General features: G+C 39.7%; 2 protein-coding genes across 2 annotated transcripts in view; both read right to left on the bottom strand.

The window, feature by feature from the left end:
- The window catches only part of LOC142186397 (uncharacterized), a 41,905-nt gene extending 23,615 nt beyond the window's left edge, over positions 1 to 18,290 (bottom strand). The window contains exon 1 of the mRNA XM_075261246.1: positions 18,233 to 18,290. The gene's annotated coding sequence lies outside the window, so the exon portion shown is untranslated. The remainder of the gene's footprint in view (positions 1 to 18,232) is intronic.
- Positions 1 to 18,292, bottom strand: part of LOC142186402 (uncharacterized) — a 214,353-nt gene extending 196,061 nt beyond the window's left edge. The window contains exon 1 of the mRNA XM_075261252.1: positions 18,233 to 18,292. The gene's annotated coding sequence lies outside the window, so the exon portion shown is untranslated. The remainder of the gene's footprint in view (positions 1 to 18,232) is intronic.
- Between the last annotated feature and the right edge of the window lie 2,825 nt (positions 18,293 to 21,117).

The following is a 21,117-nucleotide window of genomic DNA, read 5'->3' as shown; positions in this document are numbered from 1 at the left end:
ATAACCAGCATCTATATATGTATACAATATAACAGCTGCTACATAACCAGTATCTATATATGTATACAATATAACAGCTGCTACATAACCAGTACCTATATATGTATACAATATAACAGCTGCTACATAACCAGTATCTATATATGTATACAATATAACAGCTGCTACATAACCAGTATCTATATATGTATACAATATAACAGCCGATACATAACCAGTATCTATATATGTATACAATATAACAGCTGCTACATAACCAGTATCTATATATGTATACAATATCACAACTATTATATACCCAGCACCTATATGTATACAATATAACAGCTGATACATAACCAGCATCTATATATGTATACAATATAACAGCTGCTACATAACCAGTATCTATATATGTATACAATATCACAACTATTATATACCCAGCACCTATATGTATACAATATAACAGCTGATACATAACCAGCACCTATATGTATACAATATAACAGCTGATACATAACCAGTATCTATATATGTATACAATATAACAGCTGCTACATAACCAGTATCTATATATGTATACAATATAACAGCTGATACATAACCAGTATCTATATATGTATACAATATAACAGCTGATACATAACCAGTATCTATATATGTATACAATATAACAGCTGATACATAACCAGTATCTATATATGTATACAATATAACAGCTGCTACATAACCAGTATCTATATATGTATACAATATGTTAGGATCACATCTTCCATCTTGTATTCTGTCAGCCATTTTATAAGCATTTTCTGTTCTAAGCTTCATAAGGATGTCAGTTTAGAGTCTAAGAGACCCCTTTAGGGGATAAGGCGTGTGGAATGTTAATGGTTGGGTTATAACTCCTTATCTGTTTGTGCTAAGACTATTCATCTTTGAGGGTGGGTGTAGAAACCGGTTCAAATAACCTGTTTGGTCGTTAGCCCCAAGGCCGGAGCGGACCAGTACGTGATCATTATCTCTCTTTCTGTGATATACATCTAGAACTAGTGTATGATGTTGGCTTACACATAAATATCTTAGATTCTTTTTCATGTCATGAGAAAGGTCATCCCAGGTTGGAGTGTAATAATGATATGCAGACCTCAGCCAATAGTCATGTGCCAGGCTTGTCTTATATCTCTATAACCAATCGTGTTGTACCTGATTAGAATAGCCAAGACAGATTTTTGTCTGTAATGTATTTAAACTACCGTATATACTCGAGTATAAGCCGACCCGAATATAAGCCGACCCCCCTAATTTTACCACAAAAAACTGGGAAAACTTATTGACTCGAGTATAAGCCTAGGGGGAAAATGCAGCAGCTGCTGGAAAATTTAAAAAATTTAAATGGCCGAGTTCTTGGGTGCAGTAGATGCTGGGGAAGGGGAGGGGGTGTTTTGGTTGTCTGTCTGCCCCTTTCCTGAGCTTGAGGACTGAGTTTTTTACCCCCAGTTGGAATTCAGCCTGGCTGAATATAGGGTATCTGCAGTGCTCCTATTAACCCCTTCCCGACGGAACAGGAGCACTGCAGACCCCCTATATTCAGTAGACCGGGCACTGTCAGACACAGGGATACCTAATGTGTATGTGTGTCACAGTTATTTTCTACTTTGAGGGCAGGTTCACACTAGCGCCCAATCTCTTGCATAACGGTTTCGCCATGGGCAGCAGAATACACTCACCAACAGACACTGAATGTCGGTTTCTGTCCTCTCCCGACAGAAAACGGAAACCTGCATAACTGAGATCAGGTGCTGGTGTGAACCCGCCTTTATATGAATTATAGGGAAAGGAGTGATTTAGAACTTTTATTTATTTAATTTTTTATTATATATATTTTTTTTAAATTTTTTTTTTTTTTTTTTTACAATTTTTTTAGCCCCCCCCTGGGGGATTTGAACCTGCAGTCATTTGATTGCAAGTCCCATAGACGGCAATACAAGTGTATTGCCGTCTATGGGAGATTCTCTACATTACTATTACGGCTGATCATAGACCAGCCGTAATAGTAATAAAGCGATGACAGGCCTGGGAGCCTTCATTAGGCTCCCGGCTGTCGTCGGAACAGGTCGGCTACTGCGAGCTTGCTGCGCAGGAGCCGGCCTGCATCTTTAAAGGTATGGGGCAGGCCTAAGGGGGGAGGACATCTCTGGAGGGCACCTCTGCTGTAACGCTTACAGCGGAGATGCCAAAGCTTATGCCTACAATCAGAGATCGCAGGCATAAGCTTCAGCATCTCTGTTGTAAGCATTACAGCGGGGGTGCCGGTTTGTATGGCGACCGCTCTGCAGAGCGGCGCCATTACACTTACATACCCGGTATCCAGACAGGGCGGGTGCCGGGGCCCAAAGCATCGCCGCGCTCCTGCTAGGAGCGCGGCGATGCTGTACATTAAGAGCTGCAGAAGTACTTACGGTACTTCTGCTAGCAGGCCAGGAAGCAGCCACACGCCGGGTGCGGGCCTGAGCTTACGTGGCCACGTCACCCGGCGTGCGATGGAGCGGTGGGGGGGCGGGGTCTGCTATCCTGGCCTGCTAGCAGAAAATTACCGTAATGACCCGAATATAAGCCGAGGAGCACTTTTTCAGCACAAAAACTGTGCTGAAAAACTCGGCTTATACTCGAGTATATACGGTACCTTTTTCTTATAATAAATCAGAACTCACTTGATACACAATCACCTGCGTGTCTGTGTGGCTTCTCCAGGCCCAATGGGTGGTAGCCCATCTAGGCCTGTTAATTATTTAATTTGGAGCTCTGCAACATACTCTTATGAGGACCGTTTGATGTCCTCGTCCCCTACAAATTGGCGCTTCCAACGTGCGGCTTGAGAAATAAGGAGACGGTTTGCTGATCCCTTGGACGACCAGTGATTACAGAAGTTCCTGGAACCGCAGATCCAAAAAGTCAGCGCTGCAGGTAAGAACTTTTTTTTTTCTTACCAATCTGATCTGTGTTTCTAAGGACTTTTTGTACTCCTGTCCGAGTGTGAGGTAAACACATATGTTCCTTATATAGATATCTCAAGCTTTTTGTAAAGAACCTAAGAGCAGTATGTTGTATGGGTGTTGCTAGATAGAAACTTGGGCTGGGATTGTTAGCTGATCTGTTGTGGTTGTGCAGTTGTTGTATTCCTCATTTGTGTTCTGTAGAAAGTAAGTAGTCACGTGACAAAGGGACTTAGTGATCCCTCATCTGACCTTGAATAGTCACTTTCGAGTCAGATGCAGTTGTATCTTGTGAAAGAAAGGGCAGTGAAAAAGGCAGAAATCTAACTGACCTTGAAAAATCACTTTCGAGTCAGATACAATATATATACAGTCCTATGAAAAAGTTTGGGCACCCCTATTAATCTTAATCATTTTTAGTTCTAAATATTTTGGTATTTGCAACAGCCATTTCAGTTTGATATATCTAATAACTGATGGACACAGTAATATTTCAGGATTGAAATGAGGTTTATTGTACTAACAGAAAATGTGCAATATGCATTAAACCAAAATTTGACCGGTGCAAAAGTATGGGCACCTCAACAGAAAAGTGACATTAATATTTAGTAGATCCTCCTTTTGCAAAGATAACAGCCTCTAGTCGCTTCCTGTAGCTTTTAATCAGTTCCTGGATCCTGGATAAAGGTATTTTGGACAAACAATTCAAGTTCAGTTAAGTTAGATGGTCGCCGAGCATGGACAGCCCGCTTCAAATCATCCCACAGATGTTCAATGATATTCAGGTCTGGGGACTGGGATGGCCATTCCAGAACATTGTAATTGTTCCTCTGCATGAATGCCTGAGGATTTGGAGCGGTGTTTTGGATCATTGTCTTGCTGAAATATCCATCCCCGACGTAACTTCAACTTCGTCACTGATTCTTGAACATTATTCTCAAGAATCTGCTGATACTGAGTGGAATCCATGCGACTCTCAACTTTAACAAGATTCCCGATGCCGGCATTGGCCACACAGCCCCAAAGCATGATGGAACCTCCACCAAATTTTACAGTGGGTAGCATGTGTTTTTCTTGGAATGCTGTTTCTTTTTGGACGCCATGCATAACGCCTTTTTTTATAACCAAACAACTCAATTTTTGTTTCCAAAATGAAGCTGGCTTGTCCAAATGTGCTTTTTCATACCTCAGGCAACTCTATTTGTGGCGTACGTGCAGAAACGGCTTCTTTCTCATCACTCTCCCATACAGCTTCTATTTGTGCAAAGTGCGCTGTATAGTTGACCGATGCACAGTGACACCATCTGCAGCAAGATGATGCTGCAGCTCTTTGGAGGTGGTCTGTGGATTGTCCTTGACTGTTCTCACCATTCTTCTTCTCTGCCTTTCTGATATTTTTCTTGGCCTGCCACTTCTGGGCTTAACAAGAACTGTCCCTGTGCTCTTCCATTTCCTTACTATGTTCCTCACAGTGGAAACTGACAGGTTAAATCTCTGAGACAACGTTTTGTATCCTTCCCCTGAACAACTATGTTGAACAATCTTTGTTTTCAGATCATTTGAGAGTGGGCTGTCCATGTTCGGCGACCATCAAACTTAACTGAACTTGAATTGTTTTGTAGAAAGAAATGGTCCAAAATACCTTTATCCAGGATCCAGGAACTGATTAAAAGCTACAGGAAGCGACTAGAGGCTGTTATCTCTGCAAAAGGAGGATCTACTAAATATTAATGTCACTTTTCTGTTGAGGTGCCCATATTTTTGCACCGGTCAAATTTTGGTTTAATGCATATTGCGCATTTTCTGTAAGTACAATAAACCTCATTTCAATCCTGAAATATTACTGTGTCCATCAGTTATTAGATATATCAAACTGAAATGGCTGTTGCAAATACCAAAATATTTAGAACTAAAAATGATTAAGATTAATAGGGGTGCCCAAACTTTTTCATAGGACTGTATATATATTGTGTTGTATCTTGTGAAAGAGAGGATAGTGAAGAAGGCAGAAATAAAGCACGCAGAACAAAATGGGAGAAGTGCGGAGTCAGCCAGTAGGGAAAACAGCTCAAGAGATAGTAGAAGAGAGAGAGAGTAGAGCCGTGGTGAACAGCTGTAGCAAATTGTTGAAGTTGTTTAGTATTTCTACAATATAAAGTATAAGAATCTTGATTCATGTTCTCAGACTTGACAAAGTCAGGATGTTGTTGTACTGGACTTCTGAATAGTAGTCATTGGCAAAGAATTGACTCCATCCATAGAGGCTGGGTTCAGGATCAAAAATTAAGTAAAAATGTTGAAAAGTTGGACGCAGGTAAGCAGGGAAATAGAAAGGGAGGGGTATAGAAATAAGGAACATGAGGGAGTCATGTATTATGCTCCCCCTGAGAGAAACCCATCTCCCTATGGGCAAAACTCTGCACCATCTGCTCCAGGTAATCCTGATGGGTGGACATGTGGTCAGAAAAGAGCCTGTAAACCAAAATGGCGGCATAGTGAAGCCCCTGCCTTATTACAAGCTGCCAAGGGCCTTGAGTTAGATCACAGGTCTGAGAAGGAGAAAAAGGTATTGCTTGCCTTCAATAATAAAAATTCTGGCCAGAGAACTCACAACAGACAAGGAGGCAAACAAAAACACAATTACAAGTGTCATCACTGTAGGAAGCCAGGCCATTTTAGGAAGGACTGTAGGTCTTTAAAAGCTGGAAACCCCCCAGCTCAGGGCACTGACCAATGTGCCAACACCCCTCAATGAAGAGTTGGCAACCCTGTACCAGTCCTCCCTGCAAAAACATCAGAAGAAGGTGTGGCAATAATACATAAAAGGGGAGGTATTGGGGGAAGAAATCCCCTTCTTAGTGGATACAGGGGCTGCCATTTCTGTTGTTAAAGGATGCCACATACCTTATGAGCTGAGGACTGATAAATCTCAATCTTGTGTTGGATTAGGAGGAAAAAGAATCATTTCAAAATAAACAGTGCCACTCAATGTGAAACTTAGAGGGCAAAATGTCACCAAATTGCTTGTTAGTGACGATGTGCCAACATCTCTTATTGGTACTGAGGTGTTAACGGTGCTTGGTGCAAATATAAAACTTGATCTTAGTGGGGAGGTACAAGTGGAAACATCAGCTACTACCATTGATGAATTTTATATGCTGTCATTTCCTGTTTCTGTACTAACTAAGGAGGAATCCACCCAGCTTTCCCAGGTACCAGATAAATTCACAATGAGTGTCAGGCCCCTCCCCACCTCCTATTGTCCTCTGTATATCCACAGCAGAGGTATCATGTTATACAGGTTTGGTAGGAGTCAGCAAGAAGGGGGAGGGGGAGAGGAGGGGAGACACGGCAGGTAGCTAAGATTTCAGCTATGAATGATACGATGTAACATCATTGGTATAATGTATGGAGAATTATGAATATATGGTTTAACAATTTGTAACTGTATAATGTAAGCTGTTTTTAGAAATGCCAGTATTTGATTTTTAAACCTTGTGTAACAGTGGTAAAAACTTTGATTGGAATCTCAGAAAGAAAAATGTTAAAATTCTGGCAGTTGGCCCTTAAGGCGAAACCTCAAATATAGTTTAAAAGGTTCTGAACATCTGTGGTAATTAGAAGAGAGGGGTTTGCCATGGACATATTCAAAAACTACACAAAGATATTAATATGTAATGTTGGTATCAGTATTGGCTGTTTAAATCATATTTAATGTCTTTAGAATTGGATTAATGGCATAAATTTTAGATAATCATTATTATGTTTATTTTTCAGTTATACACATTGAAGATGAAGCCATCTAATGATTTGTTTATTTATTTTTCCTCAATATTCAGCGGTGCAGGAATTATAACTAACCCTGTGATTATTTGTAGGAAAAGAACAATAAGATGATATCACTGTACAAAATATATGAAAATTGACAAGTTCTTTATGATTCAATGGATGTGTGTTGTCTGGAGCTCCAGTGTGAAGTTTGCATGTATATGGAAATGAATGGGCCCATATGTGTTACATGTGTTTGCTATATGTACATGCTCTGTTTGTTCATGTTTATATTGTTACATTTTTAGTCTCCACAGGGAGCAGATGAAGAAATTGAATGCTGATAACCACAGAGGGTGGTGACAAGTAGATATGAGTTCCTTTCCATCGTTGAAAATATATATATATATATATATATATATATATATATATATATATATATATATATACAGTATATATGTCTTCTGGTGAATATGAGATGTACTTGATATACCATGTACATGTACTAGGTACTCGGTGTTTATTGGTTATGAGTTTATACTATAAACCCATGAATGTTAACAATCAGGAATTATTTTGTGAAAAAGTTTTATCTAATACTTGTAAAATGTTATTGGTCATTTCTATTCAGATTGATCCTTCTGATATGGGATTAGGCACCATAAAGGGGTAGGCAATGCATGTGAGCTATCTTAATATGTACACGCAGGTAAAGATAAATCGTAGTTTTGCAAAACAAAAGTGGTATTTCTGCGGCATTGTTTGCTACAAGGTGATAGACATCTGACTAAGTAGATCAGAAGGCACTCGGATATCTGCTCTGTAATGTGTTTTTGTGTATAAATTCTTGTTATGACGGGGGAGGGAGGAGATAGATTGATCCCTTAAAGTTTTTGCCTTTTCTGCTGATATATATTTTGAGCATTTAATGAATTAGTTGTAATTCTGGAATAATTAGAAGTTGTAGAGAATTGAATTTACTTAGGATTGTATAAATAAGTCTGAATACAGGTTTGGCAAGTTTTAGCCAGCCAGCCACTTACAATGGCTGTACCCTTAGACTACAGTGTCTTAATTAGTGTCTTAATTAGGTCTCAAAAGTTCTATTGCATATCTGCTGAGGGCAAATAGAGTATTGTATTGCCCTGTATAGCTTAAAAGTGAGACACTGGAAATCTAATTAGACAAAAGAAGTGATAGCAAAAACCACCAGTGTATGAAAAAGATTAGACAAAATGTTTTATGGGAGATTAAGTGAATATTATTGTGATATGTTGATAATTTTAATTTTTATTTTTTGTGCCACAGATAGACAGACATGAACCTGCTGTGTTTCCTCTACCAGAACGGTTGTAAGGCCAGTAAAGACAAGCTGCAATTTTGTAAGCAAAAAGGAGGTGTTTTTTAGGTCATTGTCTGAGCAAAAGTACCAAACATCTTTCAAATGAACAGACCATAGTGGTGAGAGAGCTGCAGGTGCCAACCCCCCCATGCTCAGTTACATACCTTTTTGGCCATGGATCAGATAAACTGTGAATGGGCTTGTAAAAACCTGTTTGACAAGGGCTTGCCTGACAGATCAGAAACCCTTTTCAAATCTATGTCACTGAGGTGGAGGGACAGGCTACTGCAGTCCTGAGGCATATTATAGTACACATTTGTATACTGTTGCAAGGGGAACACCCTCTTGTGCAAGGGTTGTACTCTCCGTACAGGCCCTGCTTGAGACAAGCTCAGACATTGTCCTAGACCACCCCCTGGTGGTATACAAACCACATGACATCTATGCAATCCTCACACAGATAGACAGATGTCATATTTCTTTGGCAAGATAGAGCAACATGGAGTTTGCTCTACATCCTCCTCAAACATCTCATTTCAGCGTTATTTGACTTTTGAATCCTGCAACTCTTATACCAGTAGGAGCTCATGATTAAAAAGGGGGGAGTAGATAATGAGATATTTAGTAGATGAGATATTTTTAAACTCCCTCTCAGAAGAGGCGGCTTCGGTCATGTCACTGATGCCCCATTGGAGAATCCTGACTATGAGATGTTTGTGGACGTTCCAGGTACCTAACAGAAAAAGGCAAATTTGAATACAGGGTATGCGGTAGTCATTATACATGACACCATAGTATAAGACGCCCTTCCACCACACATGTCAGTATAAGAGGCTGACCTTATAGACGCCTGATAGCACAGCAAACATTTACACTGACTCCAGGTATGCGTTTGGCATTGCACATGGTTATGGTCCAATATGGAGGTCTAGGAACTTCCTGATGGCACAAGGCAAACCAATTAAGAAAGGAAACTTAGTAAGTCAGTTGATGGAGGCCACATTGCTTCGTAAGCAGTTGGCAATTGTGAAAGTCAGAGCTCACACAAAGGGAAGAGACCCTGAGAGTATTGGAAATTAGAAGGCTGATTGAGCAGCGGTGCTACTACCATGGAAGGGTCTCAACCAGGTGAGAAAAATAGCAGACCCCAAGGGGCTGTACTCTAAGGTGACTGGGGAGGAAATTGAGAAATAGACAAAGGCTGGTGCCAGAGAATGTGAAGGAGTGTGAAAATGGGGGATCAGTGTACCCTCAAATGGCTGGTTTGGCCCACGGTAAGGTGCATGCCTCTTGAAATGCCATGGAGTCATTAGTGGGTAAACTATAGTTTGCCTCAGCTTTTGGAAGGGCTGCAGGGAATCACGTAAAAGCATGTCACATAGGTGCTCTACACAATCCAGGGCAGGTAGTTAAGACACACCACATGCACACCAAAATCCCTGTATCCATTACATACAATTGCCTGAATCTGAACGTACAAATGTGTTGGTCTGTGTATTTGTTCTCAGGTTGGATCAGCCGAGCAACGACACAGGTAACTGCCAAGAAATTGATATCTGAGCTTGTGTGTAGATTGGGGATACCTGAGATGATAGAGTCTGATAGAGGGACACATTTCACAGGTGAAATAATGAATAAAATAATGTATGTATTTCGGATTGAGCAGAGTTCAGGAAAAGTGAAGAGTTTCTTTGAGTAGAAGTAGCCATGTGTGACCCGGTGAGCGGAGGATGGGTGGCTGCAGGATTTAGTATCACTACTGACAGATATATGTGAGCCTGCATGGCATGTGGTAAATGAAAAGTGTCTTTGGGCCAGGCCCAGAGCCCTTGTACCTGCTCCAGAGATTGCAGGATAACTATATGCTATAACTATAACTTTAGTAACTACTAAAGATGAGATGGTATAAGTACGTGCTTGTGTGTATAGTTATTTCTCTTCAGGATGGCCTGGGGCATATCTGGTGAAAAAAGCCATCACAAGTGGGCTGCAGATACTGAAGATGTAGTGTGTCACTTGTATTTGTATTTTCTGTAAGGTATCTTCCTGACAGAAGAATTGGTTTTAGCCCATAGCAAACTTTCTTTGGGTCAGCCCCTAGGTTAGGGTTGTATTATGGTGTACTGACTGACTATGTGATGTCTTGGCAAAAACATCTGACTAATGTATAGTTTTGAGTTTTCTCCTCCCTCTCAGATTTTAAGTTAAGTGGATGGGACCTATTCATTTGAATCAAGAGATTGATGACACGTGAGAAATCCTCTTGAACCAAGATTTGATGATTCGCTCCAAGTGCTGCTAACTACTAATACTTCTATGAAACTTGAAGGACAGAGTAACTGTATCCATGCTTCACATTGCAAAGAAGTCTCTACACAAACAGCGATGAAGATTCTCCTGATGTTACTGTTATAGATTATTCTGGCGATAAGCCTGCATAGAACATTTGACGATGAGTGGGACAATAAGTTTTTTTTTTCTTTAAACATCATATGATCTTGAACGAAGATCTGAATGTGTCAGACTGTAGGATATGTCCTCATAGCCCCATATTAGCCTCAGTCATGTTATATAGCTGTTTTCATAACACAACAGGAAGTAATGATACATAGTATACGAAAGTGAATGTATAATCTTATGTTTATGTGTTTGAAAAATACAAAGCAGACTGAAAATAACAGGCCAGAACTATGATTGAGATTAATTTGGAATACAGGAACATATGAGGGGAATCTGGAAAGGTCCAGCAGTAGATGTTAAGTCACTGAAGTACCTAAATATGAATTCCTGTATCCAATTATCTCAAAATGGGGGAACTGTTAGGATCACATCTTCCATCTTGTATTCTGTCAGCCATTTTATAAGCATTTTCTGTTCTAAGCTTCATAAGGATGTCTGTTTAGAGTCTAAGAGACCCCTTTAGGGGATAAGGCGTGTGGAATGTTAATGGTTGGGTTATAACTCCTTATCTATTTGTGGTCATCTTTGAGAGTGGGTGTAGAAACCGGTTCAAATAACCTGTTTGGTCGTTAGCCCCAAGGCCGGAGCGGACCAGTACGTGATCATTATCTCTCTTTCTGTGAAATACATCTAGAACTAGTGTATGATGTTGGCTTACACATAAATATCTTAGATTCTTTTTCATGTCATGAGAAAGGTCATCCCAGGTTGGAGTGTAATAATGATATGCAGACCTCAGCCAATAGTCATGTGCCAGGCTTGTCTTATATCTCTATAACCAATCGTGTTGTACCTGATTAGAATAGCCAAGACAGCTCTTTGTCTGTAATGTATTTAAACTACCTTTTTCTTATAATAAATCAGAACTCACTTGATACACAATCACCTGCGTGTCTTTGTGGCTTCTCCAGGCCCAATGGGTGGTAGCCCATCTAGGCCTGTTAATTAATTATTTAATTTGGAGCTCTGCAACATACTCTTATGAGGACCGTTTGATGTCCTCGTCCCCTACACAATATAACAGCTGATACATAACCAGCATCTATATATGTATACAATATAACAGCGGCTACATAACCAGTATCTATATATGTATACAATATAACAGCTGCTACATAACCAGTACCTATATATGTATACAATATAACAGCTGCTACATAACAAGTACCTATATATGTATACAATATAACAGCGGCTACATAACCAGTATCTATATATGTATACAATATAACAGCTGCTACATAACCAGTACCTATATATGCATACAATATAACAGCTGCTACATAACCAGTACCTATATATGTATACAATATAACAGCTGCTACATAACAAGTACCTATATATGTATACAATATAACAGCTGCTACATAACCAGTACCTATATATGTATACAATATAACAGCTATTACATAACCAGTACCTATATATGTATACAATATAACAGCTGCTACATAACCAGTACCTATATATGTATACAATATAACAGCTGCTACATAACCAGTATCTATATATGTATACAATATAACAGCTGCTACATAACCAGTATCTATATATGTATACAATATAACAGCTGCTACATAACCAGTACCTATATATGTATACAATATAACAGCTGCTACATAACCAGTATCTATATATGTATACAATGTAACAGCTGCTACATAACCAGTATCTATATATGTATACAATATAACAGCTGATACATAACCAGTATCTATATATGTATACAATATAACAGCTATTACATAACCAGTACCTATATATGTATACAATATAACAGCTATTACATAACCAGTACCTATATATGTATACAATGTAACAGCTGCTACATAACCAGTATCTATATATGTATACAATATAACAGCTGATACATAACCAGTATCTATATATGTATACAATATAACAGCTATTACATAACCAGTACCTATATATGTATACAATATAACAGCTATTACATAACCAGTACCTATATATGTATACAATGTAACAGCTGCTACATAACCAGTATCTATATATGTATACAATATAACAGCTGATACATAACCAGTATCTATATATGTATACAATATAACAGCTATTACATAACCAGTACCTATATATGTATACAATATAACAGCTATTACATAACCAGTACCTATATATGTATACAATGTAACAGCTGCTACATAACCAGTATCTATATATGTATACAATATAACAGCTGATACATAACCAGTATCTATATATGTATACAATATAACAGCTATTACATAACCAGTACCTATATATGTATACAATATAACAGCTATTACATAACCAGTACCTATATATGTATACAATATAACAGCTGATACATAACCAGTATCTATATATGTATACAATATAACAGCTGATACATAACCAGTATCTATATATGTATACAATATAACAGCTGATACATAACCAGTACCTATATATGTATACAATATAACAGCTGCTACATAACCAGTACCTATATATGTATACAATATAACAGCTGATACATAACCAGTATCTATATATGTATACAATATAACAGCTGATACATAACCAGTACCTATATATATATACAATATAACAGCTGCTACATAACCAGTACCTATATATGTATACAATATAACAGCTGATACATAACCAGTATCTATATATGTATACAATATAACAGCTGCTACATAACCAGTACCTATATATGTATACAATATAACAGCTGATACATAACCAGTATCTATATATGTATACAATATAACAGCTGCTACATAACCAGTATCTATATATGTATACAATATAACAGCTGCTACATAACCAGTACCTATATATGTATACAATATAACAGCTGATACATAACCAGTATCTATATATGTATACAATATAACAGCTGATACATAACCAGTACCTATATATGTATACAATATAACAGCTGCTACATAACCAGTATCTATATATGTATACAATATAACAGCTGCTACATAACCAGTATCTATATATGTATACAATATAACAGCTGCTACATAACCAGTATCTATATATGTATACAATATAACAGCTGATACATAACCAGTATCTATATATGTATACAATATAACAGCTGCTACATAACCAGTATCTATATATGTATACAATATAACAGCTGATACATAACCAGTATCTATATATGTATACAATATAACAGCTGCTACATAACCAGTATCTATATATGTATACAATATAACAGCTGCTACATAACCAGCATCTATATATGTATACAATATAACAGCTGATACATAACCAGTACCTATATATGTATACAATATAACAGCTGCTACATAACCAGCATCTATATATGTATACAATATAACAGCTGATACATAACCAGTACCTATATATGTATACAATATAACAGCTGCTACATAACCAGTATCTATATATGTATACAATATAACAGCTGATACATAACCAGTACCTATATATGTATACAATATAACAGCTGATACATAACCAGTATCTATATATGTATACAATATAACAGCTGATACATAACCAGTAGAGATGAGCGAACACTAAAATGTTCGAGGTTCGAAATTCGATTCGAACAGCCGCTCACTGTTCGAGTGTTCGAATGGGTTTCGAACCCCATTATAGTCTATGGGGAACATAAACTCGTTAAGGGGGAAACCCAAATTCGTGTCTGGAGGGTCACCAAGTCCACTATGACACCCCAGGAAATGATACCAACACCCTGGAATGACACTGGGACAGCAGGGGAAGCATGTCTGGGGGCATAAAAGTCACTTTATTTCATGGAAATCCCTGTCAGTTTGCGATTTTTGCAAGCTAACTTTTCCCCATAGAAATGCATTGGCCAGTGCTGATTGGCCAGAGTACGGAACTCGACCAATCAGCGCTGGCTCTGCTGGAGGAGGCGGAGTCTAAGATAGCTCCACACCAGTCTCCATTCAGGTCCGACCTTAGACTCCGCCTCCTCCGGCAGAGCCAGCGCTGATTGGCCGAAGGCTGGCCAATGCATTCCTATGCGAATGCAGACTTAGCAGTGCTGAGTCAGTTTTGCTCAACTACACATCTGATGCACACTCGGCACTGCTACATCAGATGTAGCAATCTGATGTAGCAGAGCCGAGGGTGCACTAGAACCCCTGTGCAAACTCAGTTCACGCTAATAGAATGCATTGGCCAGCGCTGATTGGCCAATGCATTCTATTAGCCCGATGAAGTAGAGCTGAATGTGTGTGCTAAGCACACACATTCAGCACTGCTTCATCAAGCCAATACAATGCATTAGCCAGTGCTGATTGGCCAGAGTACGGAATTCGGCCAATCAGCGCTGGCTCTGCTGGAGGAGGCGGAGTCTAAGATCGCTCCACACCAGTCTCCATTCAGGTCCGACCTTAGACTCCGCCTCCTCCGGCAGAGCCAGCGCTGATTGGCCGAAGGCTGGCCAATGCATTCCTATGCGAATGCAGACTTAGCAGTGCTGAGTCAGTTTTGCTCAACTACACATCTGATGCACACTCGGCACTGCTACATCAGATGTAGCAATCTGATGTAGCAGAGCCGAGGGTGCACTAGAACCCCTGTGCAAACTCAGTTCACGCTAATAGAATGCATTGGCCAGCGCTGATTGGCCAATGCATTCTATTAGCCCGATGAAGTAGAGCTGAATGTGTGTGCTAAGCACACACATTCAGCACTGCTTCATCAAGCCAATACAATGCATTAGCCAGTGCTGATTGGCCAGAGTACGGAATTCGGCCAATCAGCGCTGGCCAATGCATTCTATTAGCCCGATGAAGTAGAGCTGAATGTGTGTGCTAAGCACACACATTCAGCACTGCTTCATCAAGCCAATACAATGCATTAGCCAGTGCTGATTGGCCAGAGTACGGAATTCGGCCAATCAGCGCTGGCTCTGCTGGAGGAGGCGGAGTCTAAGGTCGGACCTGAATGGAGACTGGTGTGGAGCGATCTTAGACTCCGCCTCCTCCAGCAGAGCCAGCGCTGATTGGCCGAATTCCGTACTCTGGCCAATCAGCACTGGCTAATGCATTGTATTGGCGTGATGAAGCAGTGCTGAATGTGTGTGCTTAGCACACACATTCAGCTCTACTTCATCGGGCTAATAGAATGCATTGGCCAGCGCTGATTGGCCGAATTCCGTACTCTGGCCAATCAGTGCTGGCCAATGCATTCTATTAGCTTGATGAAGCAGAGTGTGCACAAGGGTTCAAGCGCACCCTCGGCTCTGATGTAGCAGAGCCGAGGCTGCACAAGGGTTCAAGTGCACCCTCGGCTCTCCTACATCAGAGCCGAGGGTGCGCTTGAACCCTTGTGCAGCCTCGGCTCTGCTACATCAGAGCCGAGGGTGCGCTTGAACCCTTGTGCACACTCTGCTTCATCAAGCTAATAGAATGCATTGGCCAGCACTGATTGGCCAGAGTACGGAATTCGGCCAATCAGCGCTGGCCAATGCATCCCTATGGGAAAAAGTTTATCTCACAAAAATCACAATTACACACCCGATAGAGCCCCAAAAAGTTATTTTTAATAACATTCCCCCCTAAATAAAGGTTATCCCTAGCTATCCCTGCCTGTACAGCTATCCCTGTCTCATAGTCACAAAGTTCACATTCTCATATGACCCGGATTTGAAATCCACTATTCGTCTAAAATGGAGGTCACCTGATTTCGGCAGCCAATGACTTTTTCCAATTTTTTTCAATGCCCCCAGTGTCGTAGTTCCTGTCCCACCTCCCCTGCGCTGTTATTGGTGCAAAAAAGGCGCCAGGGAAGGTGGGAGGGGAATCGAATTTTGGCGCACTTTACCACGTGGTGTTCGATTCGATTCGAACATGGCGAACACCCTGATATCCGATCGAACATGTGTTCGATAGAACACTGTTCGCTCATCTCTAATAACCAGTATCTATATATGTATACAATATAACAGCTGATACATAACCAGTACCTATATATGTATACAATATAACAGCTGCTACATAACCAGTACCTATATATGTATACAATATAACAGCTGCTACATAACCAGTACCTATATATGTATACAATATAACAGCTGATACATAACCAGTATCTATATATGTATACAATATAACAGCTGATACATAACCAGTACCTATATATGTATACAATATAACAGCTGCTACATAACCAGTACCTATATATGTATACAATATAACAGCTGATACATAACCAGTATCTATATATGTATACAATATAACAGCTGCTACATAACCAGTACCTATATATGTATACAATATAACAGCTGCTACATAACCAGTATCTATATATGTATACAATATAACAGCTATTACATAACCAGTACCTATATATGTATACAATATAACAGCTGCTACATAACCAGTACCTATATATGTATACAATATAACAGCTGCTACATAACCAGTACCTATATATGTATACAATATAACAGCTGCTACATAACCAGTATCTATATATGTATACAATATAACAGCTGCTACATAACCAGTATCTATATATGTATACAATATAACAGCTGCTACATAACCAGTATCTATATATGTATACAATATAACAGCTGCTACATAACCAGTATCTATATATGTATACAATATAACAGCTGATACATAACCAGTACCTATATATGTATACAATATAACAGCTGATACATAACCAGTATCTATATATGTATACAATATAACAGCTGCTACATAACCAGTACCTATATATGTATACAATATAACAGCTGCTACATAACCAGTATCTATATATGTATACAATATAACAGCTATTACATAACCAGTACCTATATATGTATACAATATAACAGCTGATACATAACCAGTATCTATATATGTATACAATATAACAGCTGCTACATAACCAGTACCTATATATGTATACAATATAACAGCTGCTACATAACCAGTACCTATATTTGTATACAATATAACAGCTGCTACATAACCAGTATCTATATATGTATACAATATAACAGCTGCTACATAACCAGTATCTATATATGTATACAATATAACAGCTGATACATAACCAGTAGCTATATATGTATACAATATAACAGCTGCTACATAACCAGTATCTATATATGTATACAATATAACAGCTGATACATAACCAGTATCTATATATGTATACAATATAACAGCTGCTGCATAACCAGTACCTATATATGTATACAATATAACAGCTGATACATAACCAGTATCTATATATGTATACAATATAACAGCTGCTACATAACCAGTATCTATATATGTATACAATATAACAGCTGATACATAACCAGTAGCTATATATGTATACAATATAACAGCTGCTACATAACCAGTACCTATATATGTATACAATATAACAGCTATTACGTAACCAGTATCTATATATGTATACAATATAACAGCTGATACATAACCAGTACATATATATGTATACAATATAACAGCTGCTACATAACCAGTATCTATATATGTATACAATATAACAGCTGCTACATAACCAGTACCTATATATGTATACAATATAACAGCTATTACGTAACCAGTATCTATATATGTATACAATATAACAGCTGATACATAACCAGTACATATATACACACAATGACAATATCTGACTCCTTATATAGCAATATAATATAATTTAATATAATATAATATTAATAATTATCAGCCTCACTGCTCACCAGTAACGTATCAATAGCTACCGGGAAGGACCTTTGATGATGTCATGATCATGTGATCAGTCGAATGTGGGAGGAGTCAGACTTCAGGCTGGATAATAGAATCTTTGCTGATGTCATGGTCATGTGATCTTTCACATGTGGGAGGAGTCAGGCTCTAACCTCGGCTCATGGAGGAGTTACTCTTAGTTCGCATCTGTGTTCGTATTCCGTCCGGGACCCCAAAGCACACAGACCCCATAGACTATAATGGGGTCCGTGTGCTTGCCGCGTGTTGCCCGCCAGAATCATGCAGACAGTTAAGTAGATTTTGCACTACTTTCCTGTCCGCATGATCCCTGTGGAGATCTGGTGGCAAGCAAACAGCGGTTTGTCACTTTTGACTTTTTTACCCACTTCGGCATTTAGCTTATGGGAAAAATATTTTTATATATTTGTAGAGCGGGCGTTTTCACACACAAGGATACCTAATGTGTAGGTGTTTCACAGTATTTCAGTACTTTTATATGTGTCGCCTCAGCAGTGGCCCCCACATAGTTTAATGGGGTTATTTGATTTCTAACATTGATGGCCTATCATTAGGACAGGCTATTAATATTAGATCTGTGGGGGCTCTGACATCCAGGACGCTCACAGATCATCGGTACCCAGACTGCATGGTATTATTTACTGTATCGGCGAGTGTGGCATGCAGCGCTGCCCCATAGATTTCAGGTTTGGGTACTAGTGTTAATGTTAGAAACTAAACAAACCCATTAGACTGTGTGGGGCCACTGCTGGGAGGGCATTAAACTATACAGGGCCATTGTACAGCAGGGGAACCTGCGCCTGGTAGCAGTGAGGTAATTAAGTACTACAGTCATGGCCAAAAGTTTTGAGAATGATACAAATATTAATTTTTACAAAGTCTACTGCTTCAGTCTTTCTAATGGCAATTTGCATATACTCCAGAATGTTATAAAGAGTGATCAGCTTAACAGCAATTACTTGCAAAGTCAATATTTGCCTAGAAAATGAACTTTATCCCCCAAAACACATTTCAACATCATTGCAGCGCTGCCTTACAAGGCCCAACTAACATCGTTTCAGTGATTGCTCCATTAACACAGGTGTGGGTGTTGATGAGGACAGGGCTGGAGATCAATCTGTCATGATTAAGTAAGAATGACACCACTGGACACTTTAAAAGGAGGCTGGTGCTTGGCATCATTGTTTCTCTTCTGTTAACCATGGTTATCTCTAAAGAAACACGTGCAGTCATCATTGCACTGCACAAAAATGGCCTAACAGGGAAGAGTATCACAGCTAGAAAGATTGCACCTCAGTCAACAATCTATCGCATCATCAAGAACTTCAAGGAGAGAGGTTCCATTGTTGGCAAAAAGGCTCCAGGGCGCCCAAGAAAGACCAGCAAGCGCCAGGACCGTCTCTTCAGCTGCGGGATCGGGCTACCAGCAGTGCAGAGCTTGCTCAGGAATGGCAGCAGGCAGGTGTGAATGCATCTGCACGCACTGTGAGGCGGAGACTCTTGGAGCAAGGCCTGGTCTCAAGGAGGGCAGCAAAGAAGCCACTTCTCTCCAGAAAAAACATCAGGGACAGACTGATATTCTGCAGAAGGTCCAGGGAGTGGACTGCTGAGGACTGGGGTAAAGTCATTTTCTCTGATGAATCCCCTTTTCGATTGTTTGGGACATCTGGAAAACAGCTTATTCGGAGAAGACGAGGTGAGCGCTACCACCAGTCTTGTCTCATGCCAACTGTAAAGCATCCTGAAACCATCCATGTGTGGGGTTGCTTCTCAGCCAAGGGAATCGGACAGTCTTACCTAAAAACACAGCCATGAATAAAGAATGGGACCAGAATGTCCTCCAAGATCAACTTCTCCCAACCGTCCAAGAGCAGTTTGGCGATCAACAATGCCTTTTCCAGCAGGATGGAGCACCTTGCCATAAAGCAAAGGTGATAACTAAATGGCTCAGGGAACAAAACAGAGAGATTTTGGGTCCATGGCCTGGAAACTCCCCAGATCTTAATCCCATTGAGAACTTGTGGTCAATCATCAAGAGACGGGTGGACAAACAAAAACCTACAAATTCTGACAAAATGCAAGCATTGATTGTGCAAGAATGGACTGCTATCAGTCAGGATTTGGTCCAGAAGTTGATTGAGAGCTGCCAGGGAGAATTGCAGAGTCCTGAAGAAGAAGAAGGGGCAACACTGCAAATATTGCAACGCTGCATTAACTCATTCTAACTGTCACTATAAGCTTTTGTTACTCAGAATATGATTGCAATTAGATTTCTGTATGTGATAAAAACATCTGACAAACACAGAAAAACCAGAGGGAGCAGATCATGTGACAATAGAAGATTTGTGTCATTCTCAAAACTTGACTGTAGATGGGAGAAACAGGTGGGGACCCTTTAGTGTTCTCATAGCAGTGGCCCCACACAGTTTAATGGCCCCCATCAGTGGCCCACATAGCTGTATGCCGTGTCCCCTGGTCTGGTTTCACTGCTGTGACATATGTGCTCATGCATAAAAAGCGCCCCAGAGGGAGAGGCCTCAATGACCCTGCAGGAAAGGGGACATCACTTAAATGTGACAAAGTTTTGGATTAAAGATCTGCAATTAGTGGTAAGTACATGCGCCCCCTAATGGCCAGGTGACAATTGTTTTTGTTCGAAATGTAACGTGCAGGTGCACACCAGGAGCTCATATGTAGTGTAAGATTTTGGGCAGTGCTGTGAATGGAAACCTTTAGGGTACATTTACACTGGGTTTTTTTGGTCAGGATTTTGAGACCGTATAGGCCTCAAAATCCTGACCAAAAAGACGGCTCCCATTGAAATCAATGGGAGCAGGTCAGGTCTCTTTCCGGGAGTCGT

This window comes from Leptodactylus fuscus, assembly GCF_031893055.1.
Source record: "Leptodactylus fuscus isolate aLepFus1 chromosome 10 unlocalized genomic scaffold, aLepFus1.hap2 SUPER_10_unloc_1, whole genome shotgun sequence".
Lineage (NCBI taxonomy): Eukaryota > Metazoa > Chordata > Amphibia > Anura > Leptodactylidae > Leptodactylus > Leptodactylus fuscus.
Note: the sequence above shows the minus strand (reverse complement) of the source record. Positions and strands in the feature narration are given on the sequence as shown.